This window comes from Panulirus ornatus, chromosome 42 (assembly GCF_036320965.1).
Source record: "Panulirus ornatus isolate Po-2019 chromosome 42, ASM3632096v1, whole genome shotgun sequence".
Lineage (NCBI taxonomy): Eukaryota > Metazoa > Arthropoda > Malacostraca > Decapoda > Palinuridae > Panulirus > Panulirus ornatus.
Genome location: NC_092265.1, coordinates 18,844,849 through 18,862,368, shown reverse-complemented (window position 1 = coordinate 18,862,368; position 17,520 = coordinate 18,844,849). Strand labels below are relative to the sequence as shown.

The window sequence follows — 17,520 nt, the reverse complement described above, 5'->3', positions numbered from 1 at the left end:
TTCCAGCACATCCATCCTCCTGCGCACAACTCTATCCATAGCCCACGCCTCACAACCATACAACATTGTTGGAACCACTATTCCTTCAAACATACCCATTTTTGCTTTCCGAGATAATGTTCTCGACTTCCACACATTCTTCAAGGCCCCCAGAATTTTCGCCCCCTCCCCCACCCTATGATCCACTTCCGCTTCCATGGTTCCATCCGCTGACAGATCCACTCCCAGATATCTAAAACACTTCACTTCCTCCAGTTTTTCTCCATTCAAACTCACCTCCCAATTGACTTGACCCTCAACCCTACTGTACCTAATAACCTTGCTCTTATTCACATTTACTCTTAACTTTCTTCTTCCACACACTTTACCAAACTCAGTCACCAGCTTCTGCAGTTTCTCACATGAATCAGCCACCAGCGCTGTATCATCAGCGAACAACAACTGACTCACTTCCCAAGCTCTCTCATCCCCAACAGACTTCATACTTGCCCCTCTTTCCAAAACTCTTGCATTTACCTCCCTAACAACCCCATCCATAAACAAATTAAACAACCATGGAGACATCACACACCCCTGCCGCAAACCTACATTCACTGAGAACCAATCGCTTTCCTCTCTTCCTACACGTACACATGCCTTACATCCTCAATAAAAACTTTTCACTGCTTCTAACAACTTGCCTCCCACACCATATATTCTTAATACCTTCCACAGAGCATCTCTATCAACTCTATCATATGCCTTCTCCAGATCCATAAATGCTACATACATATATATATATATATATTTGCGTGTGTGGACGTATGTATATACATGTGTATGGGGGTGGGTTGGGCCATTTCTTTCATCTGTTTCCTTGCGCTACCTCGCAAATGCGGGAGACAGTGACAAAGCAAAAAAGAAAAAGAAAAATATTTATTTATTCGTTTTATTTTGCTTTGTCGCTGTCTCCCGCGTTTGCGAGGTAGCGCAAGGAAACAGACGAAAGAAATGGCCCAACCCACCCCGATACACATGTATATACACACACGTCCACACACGCAAATATATATACATATACATCTCAATGTACATATATATATACACACACAGACACATACATATATACCCATGCACACAATTCAGACTGTCTGCCCTTATTCATTCCCATCCCCCTCCCCCCCTCATGTGTGCGGGGTAGCGCTAGGAAAAGACAACAAAGGCCTCATTCGTTCACACTCAGTCTCTAGCTGTCATGCAATAATGCCCGAAACCACAGCTCCCTTTCCACATCCAGGCCCCAACCAACTTTCCATGGTTTACCCCAGACGCTTCACATGCCTTGATTCAATCCACTGACAGCACGTCAACCCCGGTATACCACATCGATCCAATTCACTCTATTCCTTGCCCTCCTTTCACCCTCCCGCATGTTCAGGCCCCGATCACTGAAAATCTTTTTCACTCCATCTTTCCACCTCCAATTTGGTCTCCCACTTCTCCTCGTTCCCTCCACCTCCGACACATATATCCTCTTGGTCAATCTTTCCTCACTCATTCTCTCCATGTGCCCAAACCATTTCAAAACACCCACTTCTGCTCTCTCAACCACGCTCTTTTTATTTCCACACATCTCTCTTACCCTTACATTACTTACTCGATCAAACCACCTCACACCACACATTGTCCTCAAACATCTCATTTCCAGCACATCCACCCTCGTGCACACAACTCTATCCATGGCCCACGCCTCGCAACCATACAACATTGTTGGAACCACTATTCCTTCAAACATACCCATTTTTGCTTTCTGAGATAATGTTCTCGACTTCCACACATTCTTCAAGGCTCCCAGGATTTTCGCCCCCTCCCCCACCCTATGATTCACTTCCGCTTCCAGGGTTCCATCCACTGCCAAGTCCACTCCCAGATATCTAAAACACTTTATTTCCTCCAGTTTTTCTCCATTCAAACTTACCTCCCAATTGACTTGACCCTCAACCCTACTGTACCTAATAACCTTGCTCTTACTCACATTTACTCTTAACTTTCTTCTTTCACACACTTTACCAAACTCAGTCACCAGCTTCTGCAGTTTCTCACATGAATCAGCACCAGCGCTGTATCATCAGCGAACAACAACTGACTCACTTCCCAAGCTCTCTCATCCACAACAGACTTCATACTTGTCCCTCTTTCCAAAACTCTTCCATTCACCTCCCTAACAACCCCATCCATAAACAAATTTAAACAACCATGGAGACATCACACACCCCTGCCGCAAACCTACATTCACTGAGAACCAATCACTTTCCTCTCTTCCTACACGTACATATGCCTTACATCCTCGATAAAAACTTTTCACTGCTTCTAACAACTTGCTTCCCACACCATATATTCTTAATACCTTCCACAGAGCATCTCTATCAACTCTATCATATGCCTTCTCCAGATCCATAAATGCTACATACAAAACCATTTGCTTTTCTAAGTATTTCTCACATACATTCTTCAAAGCAAACACCTGATCCACACATCCTCTACCACTTCTGAAACCACACTGCTCTTCCCCAATCTGATGCTCTGTACATGCCTTCACCCTCTCAATCAATACCCTCCCATATAATTTACCAGGAATACTCAACAAACTTATACCTCTGAAATTTGAGCACTCACTCTTATCCCCTTTGCCTTTGTACAATGGCACTATGCACGCATTCTGCCAATCCTCAGGCACCTCAACATGAGTCATACATACATTAAATAACCTTACCAACCAGTCAATAATACAGTCACCCCCTTTTTTTAATAAATTCCACTGCAATACCATCCAAACCTGCTGCCTTGCCGGCTTTCATCTTCCGCAAAGCTTTTACTACCTCTTCTCTGTTTACCAAATCATTTGGTTGTGAACTGGGCACCCTGGGTGTTGTGAGTGCACAGATTTGACACAGGTTGTAATTCTTGGTCATAGTGAGAGGTGACAGCAAAGAGAACCAGCACAAAAACATTATGGCAGAGGCTTGAAGATTTGAAACATGAGACGAACCACATGCTCCAATCATCCATCAATATATATATATATATATATATATATATATATATATATATATATATATATATATATATATATTTTTTTTATACTTTGTCGGTCTCCCGCGTTTGCGAGGTAGCGCAAGGAAACAGATGAAAGAAATGGCCCAACCCCCCCCATACACATGTATATACATACGTCCACACACGCAAATATACATACCTACACAGCTTTCCATGGTTTATCCCAGACGCTTCACATGCCTTGATTCAATCCACTGACAGCACGTCAACCCCGGTATACCACATCGCTCCAATTCACTCTATTCCTTGCCCTCCTTTCACCCTCCTGCATGTTCAGGCCCCGATCACACAAAATCTTTTTCACTCCATCTTTCCACCTCCAATTTGGTCTCCCTCTTCTCCTTGCTCCCTCCACCTCCGACACATATATCCTCTTGGTCAATCTTTCCTCACTCATCCTCTCCATGTGCCCAAACCACTTCAAAACACCCTCTTCTGCTCTCTCAACCACGCTCTTTTTATTTCCACACATCTCTCTTACCCTTACGTTACTCACTCGATCAAACCACCTCACACCACACATTGTCCTCAAACATCTCATTTCCAGCACATCCATCCTCCTGCGCACAACTCTATCCATAGCCCACGCCTCGCAACCATACAACATTGTTGGAAACACTATTCCTTCAAACATACCCATTTTTGCTTTCCGAGATAATGTTCTCGACTTCCACACATTCTTCAAGGCCCCCAGAATTTTCGCCCCCTCCCCCACCCTATGATCCACTTCCGCTTCCATGGTTCCATCCGCTGACAGATCCACTCCCAGATATCTAAAACACTTCACTTCCTCCAGTTTTTCTCCATTCAAACTCACCTCCCAATTGACTTGACCCTCAACCCTACTGTACCTAATAACCTTGCTCTTATTCACATTTACTCTTAACTTTCTTCTTCCACACACTTTACCAAACTCAGTCACCAGCTTCTGCAGTTTCTCACATGAATCAGCCACCAGTGCTGTATCATCAGCGAACAACAACTGACTCACTTCCCAAGCTCTCTCATCCCCAACAGACTTCATACTTGCCCCTCTTTCCAAAACTCTTGCATTTACCTCCCTAACAACCCCATCCATAAACAAATTAAACAACCATGGAGACATCACACACCCCTGCCGCAAACCTACATTCACTGAGAACCAATCGCTTTCCTCTCTTCCTACACGTATACATGCCTTACATCCTCGTCGCGTCATAAGAAGAACCATCATAATGGAGTTGCACAGACTGTGATCCTCGCTGTGGTTGCAAGAATGTTCTTCCACCCACCAATGATGCTACTACGTTTGTGAATCAAGAACCATTGCAAAACAAACCTCGCCAGGTGGTAGAGTGACCCGCAGTGTATCGAGACAGACTTCCCCAGAACTTTTTTTAAAGGGGAAGTAAATGTTTATAGTTGTGTTACTGGAGTGACAGTTTTCATACATGGTGCTCTGACAAGAAAATAGTGAAATTGGAAAAAAATGTAGCTTAGACATTGAAGCTTATTCTTTTTTTTTCAAAGTGATAGAGATGGAAAGCACAAAGGTGTGTTTCATAAATGTACTGGAAAAGTTGAGGTCCAGATAAATTTTTGGTCTGTCAAGGCTTTATTATGGCGGATGACCAACTACCTACCCTCATGTATCCAAGATATGGTTGTACTTTGTGTAATGAAGACAACTGAGAAACATCATAAGCCAATATTCCTGTTTCATGATAAGAGAAGTGGAGCAGGCAGTATGATACAGTGGTTAAATTGATGAAAACTACTATTGACGTTTGTTTAAATAAATTATACATTGCCCTTTTCCATAGCCAGAGGTTGAACCATTATGTGACATTCTTTTATTTTTTCATTTCATTTCAAGCTAGAAGTTTCAGTTTTCTAAATTATTTCTTGCATTTTTTTATATGTATATATGTGTATGTGTGTGTATGTGTGCGTATATATGTGTATATACATATATATATATATATATATATATATATATATATATATATATATATATATATATATATATATATATATATATGCATATATAGGTATATTATCCCTGGGGATAGGGGTGAAAGAATACTTCCTACGCGTTCCTCGCGTGTCGTAGAAGGCGACTAGAGGGGACTGGAGCGGGAGGCCAGAAATCCTCCCTCCTTGTATTTTCTTTAACTTTCTAAAGTGGGAAACAGAAGAAGGAGTCACGCGGGGAGTGCTCATCCTCCTCGAAGGCTCTGACTGGGGTGTATAAATGTGTGTGGATGTAACCAAGATGTGAAAAAAGGAGAGATAGGTAGTATGTTTGAGGAGAGGAACCTGGATGTTTTGGCTCTGAGTGAAACGAAGCTCAAGGGTAAAGGGGAAGAGTGGTTTGGGAAAGTCTTGGGAGTAAAGTCAGGGGTTAGTGAGAGGACAAGAGCAAGGGAAGGAGTAGCATTACTCCTGAAACAGGAGTTGTGGGAGTATGTGATAGAATGTAAGAAAGTAAATTCTCAATTAATATGGGTAAAACTGAAAGTTGAAGGAGAGAGATGGGTGATTATTGGTGCATATGCACCTGGGCATCAGAAGAAAGATCATGAGAGGCATTGGGAGCAACTGAATGAGTGTGTTAGTGGTTTTGATGCACAAGACCGGGTTATAGTGATGGGTGATTTGAATGCAAAGGTGAGTAATGTGGTAGTTGAGGGAATAATTGGTATACATGAGGTGTTCAGTGTTGTAAATGGAAATGGTGAAGAGCTTGTAGATTTATGTGCTGAAAAAGGACTGGTGATTGGGAATACCTGGTTTAAAAAGCGAGATATACATAAGTATACGTATGTAAGTAGGAGAGATGGCCAGAGAGCGTTATCGGATTACGTGTTCATTGACAGGCACGCGAAAGAGAGACTTTTGGATGTTAATGTGCTGAGAGGTGCAACTGGAGGGATGTCTGATCATTATCTTGTGGAGGCTAAGGTGAAGATTTGTATGGGTTTTCAGAAAAGAAGAGTGAATGTTGGGGTGAAGAGGGTGGTGAGAGTAAGTGAGCTTGGGAAGGAGACTTGTGTGAGGAAGTACCAGGAGAGACTGAGTACAGAATGGAAAAAGGTGAGAACAATGGAAGTAAGGGGAGTGGGGGAGGAATGGGATGTATTTAGGGAATCAGTGATGGATTGCACAAAAGATGCTTGTGGCATGAGAAGAGTGGGAGGTGGGTTGATTAAAAAGGGTAGTGAGTGGTGGGATGAAGAAGTAAGATTATTAGTGAAAGAAAAGAGAGAGGCATTTGGACGATTTTTGCAGGGAAAAAATGCAATTGAGTGGGAGATGTATAAAAGAAAGAGACAGGAGGTCAAGAGAAAGGTGCAAGAGGTGAAAAAGAGGGCAAATGAGAGTTGCAGTGAGAGAGTATCATTAAATTTTAGGGAGAATAAAAAGATGTTCTGGAAGGAGGTAAATAAAGTGTGTAAGACAAGGGAGCAAATGGGAACTTCAGTGAAGGGCGCAAATGGGGAGGTGATAACAAGTAGTGGTGATGTGAGAAAGAGTTGGAGTGAGTATTTTGAAGGTTTGTTGAATGTGTTTGATGATAAATTGGCAGATATAGGGTGTTTTCGTCGAGGTGGTGTGCAAAGTGAGAGGGTTAGGGAAAATGAATAATAATAATATTTTTATTTATTATTTTGCTTTGAAGCTGTCTCCCGCTTTTGCAAGGTAGCGCAAGGAAACAAACGAAAGAAATGGCCAAACCCACCCCCAATACACATGTATATACACATATGTCCACACACGCAAATATACATACCTATACATCTCAATGTACACATATATATACACACACAGACACATACATATATACCCATGCAAACAATTCACACTGTCTGCCTTTATTCATTCCCATTGCCACTTCGCCACACATGGAATACCATCCCCCTCCCCCCTCATGTGTGCGGGGTAGCGCTAGGAAAAGACAACAAAGGCCTCATTCGTCCACACTCAGTCTCTAGCTGTCATGCAATAATGCCCGAAAATCACAGATCCCTTTCCTCATCCAGGCCCCACACAGCTTTCCATGGTTTACCCTAGACACTTCACATGCCCTGATTCAATCCACTGACAGCATGTCAACCCCGGTATACTACATCGATCCAATTCACTCTATTCCTTGCCCGCCTTTCACCCTCCTGCATGTTCAGGCCCCAATCACTCAAAATCTTTTTCAATCCATCTTTCCACCTCCAATTTGGTCTCCCACTTCTCGTTCCCTCCACCTCCGACACTTATATCCTCTTGGTCAATCTTTCCTTACTCATTCGCTCCATGTGACCAAACCATTTCAAAACACCCTCTTCTGCTCTCTCAACCACGCTCTTTTTATTTCCATACATCTCTCTTACCCTTACATTACTTACTCGATCAAACCACCTCACACCACACATTGTCCTCAAACATCTCATTTTCAGCACATCCATCCTCCTGCGCACAACTCTATCCATAGCCCACACCTCGCAACCATACAACATTGTTGGAACCACTATTCCTTCAAACATACCCATTTTTGCATTCCGAGATAATGTTCTCGACTTCCACACATTCTTCAAGGCTCCCAGGATTTTCGCCCCCTCCCCCACCCTATGATTCACTTCTGCTTGTGTGAGGAAGTACCAGGAGAGACTGAGTGCAGAATGGAAAAAGGTGAGAACAATGGAAGTAAGGGGAGTGGGGGAGGAATGGGATGTATTTAGGGAATCAGTGATGGATTACGCAAAAGATGCTTGTGGCATGGGAAGCGTGGGAGTTGGGTTGATTAGAAAGGGTAGTGAGTGGTGGGATGAAGAAGAGAGAGGCATTTGGACGATTTTTGCAGGGAAAAAATGCAATTGAGTGGGAGATGTATAAAAGAAAGAGACAGGAGGTCAAGAGAAAGGTGCAAGAGGTGAAAAAGAGGGCAAATGAGAGTTGGGGTGAGAGAGTATCATTAAATTTTAGGGAGAATAAAAAGATGTTCTGGAAGGAGGTAAATAAAGTGCCTAAGACAAGGGAGCAAATGGGAACTTCAGTGAAGGGCGCAAATGGGGAGGTGATAACAAGTAGTGGTGATGTGAGAAGGAGATGGAGTGAGTATTTTGAAGGTTTGTTGAATGTGTTTGATGATAGAGTGGCAGATATAGGGTGTCTTGGTCGAGGTGATGTGCAAAGTGAGAGGGCTGGGGAAAATGATTTGGTAAACAGAGAAGAGGTAGTAAAAGCTTTGCGGAAGATGCAAGCCGGCAAGGCAGCAGGTTTGTATGGTATTGCAGTGGAATTTATTAAAAAAGGGGGTGACTGTATTGTTGACTGGTTGGAAAGGTTATTTAATGTATGTATGACTCATGGTAAGGTGCCTGAGGATTGGCGGAATGCATGCATAGTGCCACTGTACAAAGGCAAAGGGGATAAGAGTGAGTGCTCAAATTACAGAGGTATAAGTTTGTTGAGTATTCCTGGTAAATTATATGGGAGGGTATTGATTGAGAGGGTGACGGCATGTACAGAGCATCAGATTGGGGAAGAGCAGTGTGGTTTCAGAAGTGGTAGAGGATGTGTGGATCAGGTGTTTGCTTTGAAGAATGTATGTGAGAAATACTTAGAAAAGCAAATGGATTTGTATGTGGCATTTATGGATCTGGAGAAGGCATATGATAGAGTTGATAGAGATGCTCTGTGGAAGGTATTAACAATATATGGTGTGGGAGGCAAGTTGTTAGAAGCAGTGAAAAGTTTTTATCGAGGATGTAAGGCATGTGTACGTGTAGGAAGAGAGGAAAGTGATTGGTTCTCAGTGAATGTAGGTTTGCGGCAGGGGTGTGTGATGTCTCCATGGTTGTTTAATTTGTTTATGGATGGGGTTGTTAGGGAGGTGAATGCAAGAGTTTTGGAAAGAGGGGCAAGTATGAAGTCTGTTGGGGATGAGAGAGCTTGGGAAGTGAGTCAGTTGCTGTTCGCTGATGATACAGCGCTTGTGGCTGATTCATGTGAGAAACTGCAGAAGCTGGTGACTGAGTTTGGTAAAGTGTGTGAAAGAAGAAAGTTAAGAGTAAATGTGAATAAGAGCAAGGTTATTAGGCACAGTAGGGTTGAGGGTCAAGTCAATTGGGAGGTGAGTTTGAATGGAGAGAAACTGGAGGAAGTGAAGTGTTTTAGATATCTGAGAGTGGATCTGGCAGCGGATGGAACCATGGAAGCGGAAGTGGATCATAGGGTGGGGGAGGGGGCGAAAATTCTGGGAGCCTTGAAGAATGTGTGGAAGTCGAGAACATTATCTCGGAAAGCAAAAATGGGTATGTTTGAAGGAATAGTGGTTCCAACAATGTTGTATGGTTGCGAGGCGTGGGCTATGGATAGAGTTGTGCGCAGGAGAATGGATGTGCTGGAAATGAGATGTTTGAGGACAATGTGTGGTGTGAGGTGGTTTGATCGAGTAAGTAACGTAAGGGTAAGAGAGATGTGTGGAAATAAAACGAGCGTGGTTGAGAGAGCAGAAGTGGGTGTTTTGAAATGGTTTGGGAACATGGAGAGAATGAGTGAGGAAAGATTGACCAAGAGGATATATGTGTCGGAGGTGGAGGGAACGAGGAGAAGAGGGAGACCAAATTGGAGGTGGAAAGATGGAGTGAAAAAGATTTTGTGTGATCGGGGCCTGAACATGCAGGAGGGTGAAAGGAGAGCAAGGAATAGAGTGAATTGGAGTGATGTGGTATACCAGGGTTGACGTGCTGTCAGTGGATTGAATCAAGGTATGTGAAGCGTCTGGGGTAAACCATGGAAAGCTGTATAGGTATGTATATTTGCGTGTGTGGACGTATGTATATACATGTGTATGGGGGTGGGTTGGGCCATTTCTTTCGTCTGTTTCCTTGCGCTACCTCGCAAACGCGGGAGACAGCGGCAAAAAAAAAAAAATAAAAAAAAAAATAAAAAAAAAAAAGTTTGTTGAGTATTCCTGGTAAATTATATGGGAGGGTATTGATTGAGAGGGTGAAGGCATGTACAGACCATCAGATTGGGGAAGAGCAGTGTGGTTTCAGAAGTGGTAGAGGATGTGTGGATCAGGTGTTTGCTTTGAAGAATGTATGAGAGAAATACTTAGAAAAGCAAATGGATTTGTATGTACCATTTATGGATCTGGAGAAGGCATATGATAGAGTTGACAGAGATGCTCTGTGGAAGGTATTAACAATATATGGTGCGGGTGGCAAGTTGTTAGAAGCAGTGAAAAGTTTTTATCAAGGATGTAACGCATGTGTACGTGTAGGAAGAGAGGAAAATGATTGGTTCTCAGTGAATGTAGGTTTACGGCAGGGGTGTGTGATGTCTCCATGGTTGTTTAATTTGTTTATGGATGGGGTTGTTAGGGAGGTGAATGTAAGAGTTTTGGAAAGACAGGCAAAAATGAAGTCTGTTGTGGATGAGAGAGCTTGGGAAGTGAGTCAGTTGTTGTTCGCTGATGATACAGCGCTGGTGGCTGATTCATGTGAGAAACTGCAGAAGCTGGTGACTGAGTTTGGTAAAGTGTGTGAAAGAAGAGAGTTAAGAGTAAATGTGAATAAGAGCAAGGTTATTAGGGTACAGTAGGGTTGAGGGTCAAGTCAATTGGGAGGTAAGTTTGAATGGAGAAAAACTGGAGGAAGTAAAGTGTTTTAGATATCTGGGAGTGGATCTGGCAGCGGATGGAACCATGGAAGCGGAAGTGAATCATATATATATATGTATTACTTATTTATTTGCATTCATTTTGCTTTGTCGCTGTCTCCCGCATTAGCGACGTAGCGCAAGGAAACAGACGAAAGAATGGCCCAACCCACCCACATACACATATATATATACATACACGTCCACACACGCAAATATACATACCTATACATCTCAACGTATACATATACATACACACACAGACATACACATATATACACATGCACATAATTCACAGTCTGTCTTTATTCATTCCCATCGCCAACTCATCACACATGAAATAACAATCCCCTCCCCCAAATGTGTGCGAGGTAGCGCTAGGAAAAGACAACAAAGTCCAAATTCATTCACACTCAGTCTCTAGCTGTCATGTAATAATGCACCGAAACCACAGCTCCCTTTCCACATCCAGGGCCCACAGAACTTTCCATGGCTTACCTTAGATGCTTCACATGCCCTGGTGCAATCCATTGACAGCATGTCAACCCTGATATACCACATTGTTCCAATTCACTCTATTCCTTGTACGCCTTCCACACTTCTGCATGTTCAGGCCCCGATCACACAAAATCTTTTTCGCTCCATCTTTCCACCTCCAATTTGGTCTCCCACTTCTCCTCGTTCCCTCCACCTCTGACACATATATCCCCTTTGTCAATCTTTCCTCACTCATTCTCTCCATGTGACCAAACCATTTCAAAACACACTATTCTCCTCTCTCAACCACACTCTATTTATTTCCACACATCTGTCTTACCCTATTATTACTTACTCAATCAAACCACCTCACACCACATATTGTCCTCAAACATCTCATTTCCAGCACATACACCCTCCTCCGCACAAGTCTATCCATAGCCCAAGCCTCGCAACCATACAACATTGTTGGAACCACTATTCCTTCAAACATACCCATTTTTGCTTTCCGAGATAATGTTCTTGACTCCCACACATTCTTCAAGGCTCCCAGGATTTTCGCCCCCTCCCCCACCCTATGATCCATTTCCGCTTCCATGGTTCCATCCACTGCCAGATCCACTCTCAGATATCTAAAACACTTTACTTCCTCCAGTTTTTCTCCATTCAAACTTACCTCCAAATTGACTTGTCCCTCAACCCAACTGTACCTAATAACCTTGCTCTTACTCACATTTACTCTCAACTTTCTTCTTTCACACACTTACCAAACTCAGTCACCAGCTTCTGCAGTTTCTCGCATGAATCAGCCACCAGCGCTGTATCATCAGCGAACAACAACTGACGCACTTCCCAAGCTCTCTCATCCCCAACAGACTTCATACTTGCCACTCTTTCCAAAACTCTTGCATACACCTCCCTAACAACCCCATCCATAAACAAATTAAACAACCATGGAGAAATCACATGCCCCTGCCGCAAACCTACATTCACTGAGAACCAATCACTTTCCTCTCTTCCTATACGTACACATGCCTTACATCCTCGATAAAAACTTTTCACTGCTTCTAACAACTTGCCTCCCACACCATATATTCTTAGTACCTTCCACAGAGCATCGCTATCAACTCTATCATATGCCTTCTCCAGATCCATAAATGCTACATACAAATCCATTTGCTTTTCTAAGTATTTCTCACATACATTCCTCAAAGCAAACACCTGATCCACACATCCTCTACCACTTCTGAAACAACACTGCTCTTCCTCAATCTGATGCTCTGTACATGCTTTCACCCTCTCAATCAAGTTTGAATGGAGAAAAACTGGAGGAAGTAAAGTGTTTTATATATCTGGGAGTGGATCTGGCAGCTGATGGAACCATGGAAGCGGAAGTGAATCATAGGGTGAGAGAGGGGGCGAAAATCCTGGGAGTCGAGAACATTATCTCGGAAAGCAAAAATGGGTATGTTCGAAGGAATAGTGGTTCCAACAATGTTGTATGGTTGCGAGGCGTGGGCTATGGATAGAGTTGTGCGCAGGAGGATGGATGTGCTGGAAATGAGATGTTTGAGGACAATGTGTGGTGTGAGGTGGTTTGATCGAGTAAGTAACGTAAGGGTAAGAGAGATGTGTGAAAATAAAAAGAGTATGGTTGAGAGAGCAGAAGAGGGTGTTTTGAAATGGTTTGAGCACATGGAGAGAATGAGTGAGGAAAGATTGACCAAGAGGATATATGTGTCGGAGGTGGAGGGAACGAGAAGTGGGAGACCAAATTGGAGGTGGAAAGATGGAGTGAAAAAGATTTTGTGTGATCGTGGCCTGAACATGCAGGAGGGTGAAAGGAGGGCAAGGAATTGAGTGAATTGGATCGATGTGGTATACCGGGGTTGACGTGCTGTCAGTGGATTGAATCAGGGCATGTGAAGTGTCTGGGGTAAACCATGGAAAGCTGTGTAGGTATGTATATTTTCCTTGGACGTAGGTATGTAAATTTGTGTGGACGTATGTATATACATGTGTATGGGGGTGGGTTGGGCCACTTCTTTCGTCTGTTTCCTTGCGCTACCTCGCAAACGCGGGAGACAGCGACAAAGCAAAAAAGAAAAAAAAATATATATACCAGGAGAGACTGAGTACAGAATGGAAAAAGGTGAGAACAATGGAAGTAAGGGGAGTGGGGGAGGAATGGGATGTATTTAGGGAATCAGTGATGGATTGCACAAAAGATGCTTGTGGCATGAGAAGAATGGGAGGTGGGTTGATTAGAAAGGGTAGTGAGTGGTGGGATGAAGAAGTAAGATTATTAGTGAAAGAGAAGAGAGAGGCATTTGGACGATTTTTGCAGGGAAAAAATGCAATTGAGTGGGAGAAGTATAAAAGAAAGTGACAGGAGGTCAAGAGAAAGGTGCAAGAGGTGAAAAAGAGGGCAAATGAGAGTTGGGGTGAGAGAGTATCATTAAATTTTAGGGCGAATAAAAAGATGTTCTGGAAGGAGGTAAATAAAGTGCGTAAGACAAGGGAGCAAATGGGAACTTCAGTGAAGGGCGCAAATGGGGAGGTGATAACAAGTAGTGATGATCTGAGAAGGAGATGGAGTGAGTATTTTGAGGGTTTGTTAAATGTGTTTGATGATAGAGTGGCAGATATAGGGTGTTTTGGTCGAGGTGTTGTGCAAAGTGAGAGGGTTAGGGAAAATGATTTGGTAAACAGAGAAGAGGTAGTAAAAGCTTTGCTGAAGATGAAAGCCGGCAAGGCAGCAGGATTGGATGGTATTGCAGTGGAATTTATTAAAAAATGGGGTGACTGTATTATTGACTGGTTGGTAAGGTTATTTAATGTATGTATGACTCATGGTGAGGTGCCTGAGGATTGGCGGAATGCGTGCATAGTACCATTGTACAAAGGCAAAGGGGATAAGAGTGAGTGCTCAAATTTCAGAGGCATAAGTTTGTTGAGTATTCCTGGTAAATTATATGGGAGGGTATTGATTGAGAGGGTGAAGGCATGTACAGAGCATCAGATTGGGGAAGAGCAGTGTGGTTTCAGAAGTGGTAGAGGATGTGTGGATCAGGTGTTTACTTTGAAGAATGTATGTGAGAAATGCTTAGAAAAGCAAATGGATTTGTATGTAGCATTTATGGATCTGGAGAAGGCATATGATAGAGTTGATAGAGATGCTCTGTGGAAGGTATTAAGAATATATGGTGTGGGAGGCAAATTGTAAGAAGCAGTGAAAAGTTTTTATCGAGCATGTAAGGCATGTGTACGTGTACGAAGAGAGGAAAGTGATTGGTTCTCAGTAAATGTAGGTTTGCGGCAGGGGTGTTTGATGTCTCCATGGTTGTTTAATTTGTTTATGGATGGGGTTGTTAGGGAGGTGAATGCAAGAGTTTTGGAAAGAGGGGCAAGTATGAAGTCTGTTGTGGATGAGAGAGCTTGGGAAGTGAGTCAGTTTCTGTTCGCTGATGATACAGCGCTGGTGGCTGATTCATGTGAGAAACTGCAGAAGCTGGTGACTGAGTTTGGTAAAGTGTGTGAAAGAAGAAAGTTAAGAGTAAATGTGAATAAGAGCAAGGTTATATTAGGTACAGTAGGGTTGAGGGTCAAGTCAATTGGGAGGTAAGTTTCAATGGAGAAAAACTGGAGGAAGTAAAGTGTTTTAGATATCTGAGAGTGGATCTGGCAGTGGATGGAACCATGGAAGCGGAAGTGGATCATAGGGTGGGGGAGGGGGCGAAAATCCTGGGAGCCTTGAAGAATGTGTGGGAGTCGAGAACATTATCTCGGAAAGCAAAAATGGGTATGTTTGAAGGAATAGTGGTTCCAACAATGTTGTATGGTTGCGAGGCAAGGGCTATGGATAGAGTTGTGCGCAGGAGGGTGGATGTGCTGGAAATGAGATGTTTGAGGACAATGTGTGGTGTGAGGTGGTTTGATCGAGTAAGTAACGTAAGGGTAAGAGAGATGTGTGGAAATAAAAAGAGCGTGGTTGAGAGAGCAGAAGAGGATGTTTTGAAATGGTTTGGTCACATGGAGAGAATGAGTGAGGAAAGATTGACCAAGAGGATATATGTGTTTGAGGTGGAGGGAACGAGAAGTGGGAGACCAAATTGGAGGTGGAAAGATGGAGTGAAAAAGATTTTGTGTGATCGGGGCCTGAACATGCAGGAGGGTGAAAGGAGGGCAAGGAATAGAGTGAATTGGATCGATGTGGTATACCGGGGTTGACGTGCTGTCAGTGGATTGAATCAGGGCATGTGAAGCATCTGGGGTAAACCATGGAAAGCTGTGTAGGTATGTATATTTGCGTGTGTGGACATGTATGTATATACATGTGTATGGGGGTGGGTTGGGCCATTTCTTTCGTCTGTTTCCTTGCGCTACCTCGCAAACGCGGGAGACAGCGGCAAAAAAAAAAAAAAAAAAAATATATATATATAGATAATTTTTTTTTTTTTTTTTTTTTTTTATACTTTGTCGCTGTCTCCCACGTTTGCGAGGTAGCGCAAGGAAACAGACGAAAGAAATGGCCCAAACCCCCCATACACATGTACATACACACGTCCACACACGCAAATATACATACCTACACAGCTTTCCATGGTTTACCCCGGACGCTTCACATGCCTTGATTCAATCCACTGACAGCACGTCAACCCCTGTATACCACATCGCTCCAATTCACTCTATTCCTTGCCCTCCTTTCACCCTCCTGCATGTTCAGGCCCCGATCACACAAAATCCTTTTCACTCCATCTTTCCACCTCCAATTTGGTCTCCCTCTTCTCCTCGTTCCCTCCACCTTCGACACATATATCCTCTTGGTCAATCTTTCCTCACTCATTCTCTCCATGTGCCCAAACCACTTCAAAACTCCCTCTTCTGCTCTCTCAACCACGCTCTTTTTATTTCCACACATCTCTCTTACCCTTACGTTACTTACTCGATCAAACCACCTCACACCACACATTGTCCTCAAACATCTCATTTCCAGCACATCCATCCTCCTGCGCACAACTCTATCCATAGCCCACGCCTCGCAACCATACAACATTGTTGGAACAACTATTCCTTCAAACATACCCATTTTTGCTTTCCGGGATAATGTTCTCGACTTCCACACATTTTTCAAGGCTCCCAAAATTTTCGCCCCCTCCCCCACCCTATGATCCACTTCCGCTTCCATGGTTCCATCCGCTGACAGATCCACTTCCAGATATCTAAAACACTTCACTTCCTCCAGTTTTTCTCCATTCAAACTCACCTCCCAATTGACTTGACCCTCAACCCTACTGTACCTGATAACCTTGCTCTTATTCACATTTACTCTTAACTTTCTTCTTCCACACACTTTACCAAACTCCGTCACCAGCTTCTGCAGTTTCTCACATGAATCCGCCACCAGCGCTGTATCATCAGCGAACAACAACTGACTCACTTCCCAAGCTCTCTCATCCCCAACAGACTTCATACTTGCCCCTCTTTCCAAGACTCTTGCATTTACCTCCCTAACAACCCCATCCATAAACAAATTAAACAACCATGGAGACATCACACACCCCTGCCGCAAACCTACATTCACTGAGAACCAATCACTTTCCTCTCTTCCTACACGTACACATGCCTTACATCCTCGATAAAAACTTTTCACTGCTTCTAACAACTTGCCTCCCACACCATATATTCTTAATACCTTCCACAGAGCATCTCTATCAACTCTATCATATGCCTTCTCCAGATCCATAAATGCTACATACAAATCCATTTGCTTTTCTAAGTATTTCTCACATACATTCTTCAAAGCAAACACCTGATCCACACATCCTCTACCACTTCTGAAACCACACTGCTCTTCCCCAATCTGATGCTCTGTACATGCCTTCACCCTCTCAATCAATACCCTCCCATATAATTTACCAGGAATACTCAACAAACTTATACCTCTGTAATTTGAGCACTCACTCTTATCCCCTTTGCCTTTGTACAATGGCACTATACACGCATTCCGCCAATCCTCAGGCACCTCACCATGAGTCATACATATATTAAATAACCTTACCAACCAGTCAACAATACAGTCACCCCCTTTTTTAATAAATTCCACTGCAATACCATCCAAACCTGCTGCCTTGCCGGCTTTCATCTTCCGCAAAGCTTTTACTACCTCTTCTCTGTTTACCAAATCATTTTCCCTAACCCTCTCACTTTGCACACCACCTCGACCCAAACACCCTATATCTCCCACTCTATCATCAAACACATTCAACAAACCTTCAAAATACTCACTCCATCTCCTTCTCACATCAC

The 17,520-nt window shown here is 43.2% G+C and overlaps 1 protein-coding gene across 1 annotated transcript in view; it reads right to left on the bottom strand.

Annotated features, from left to right (window-relative positions):
• LOC139761954 (importin-11-like) overlaps nt 1-17,520 on the bottom strand; it is a 127,961-nt gene that overhangs the window by 97,624 nt on the left and 12,817 nt on the right. The gene's annotated exons all lie outside the window — the stretch shown is intronic.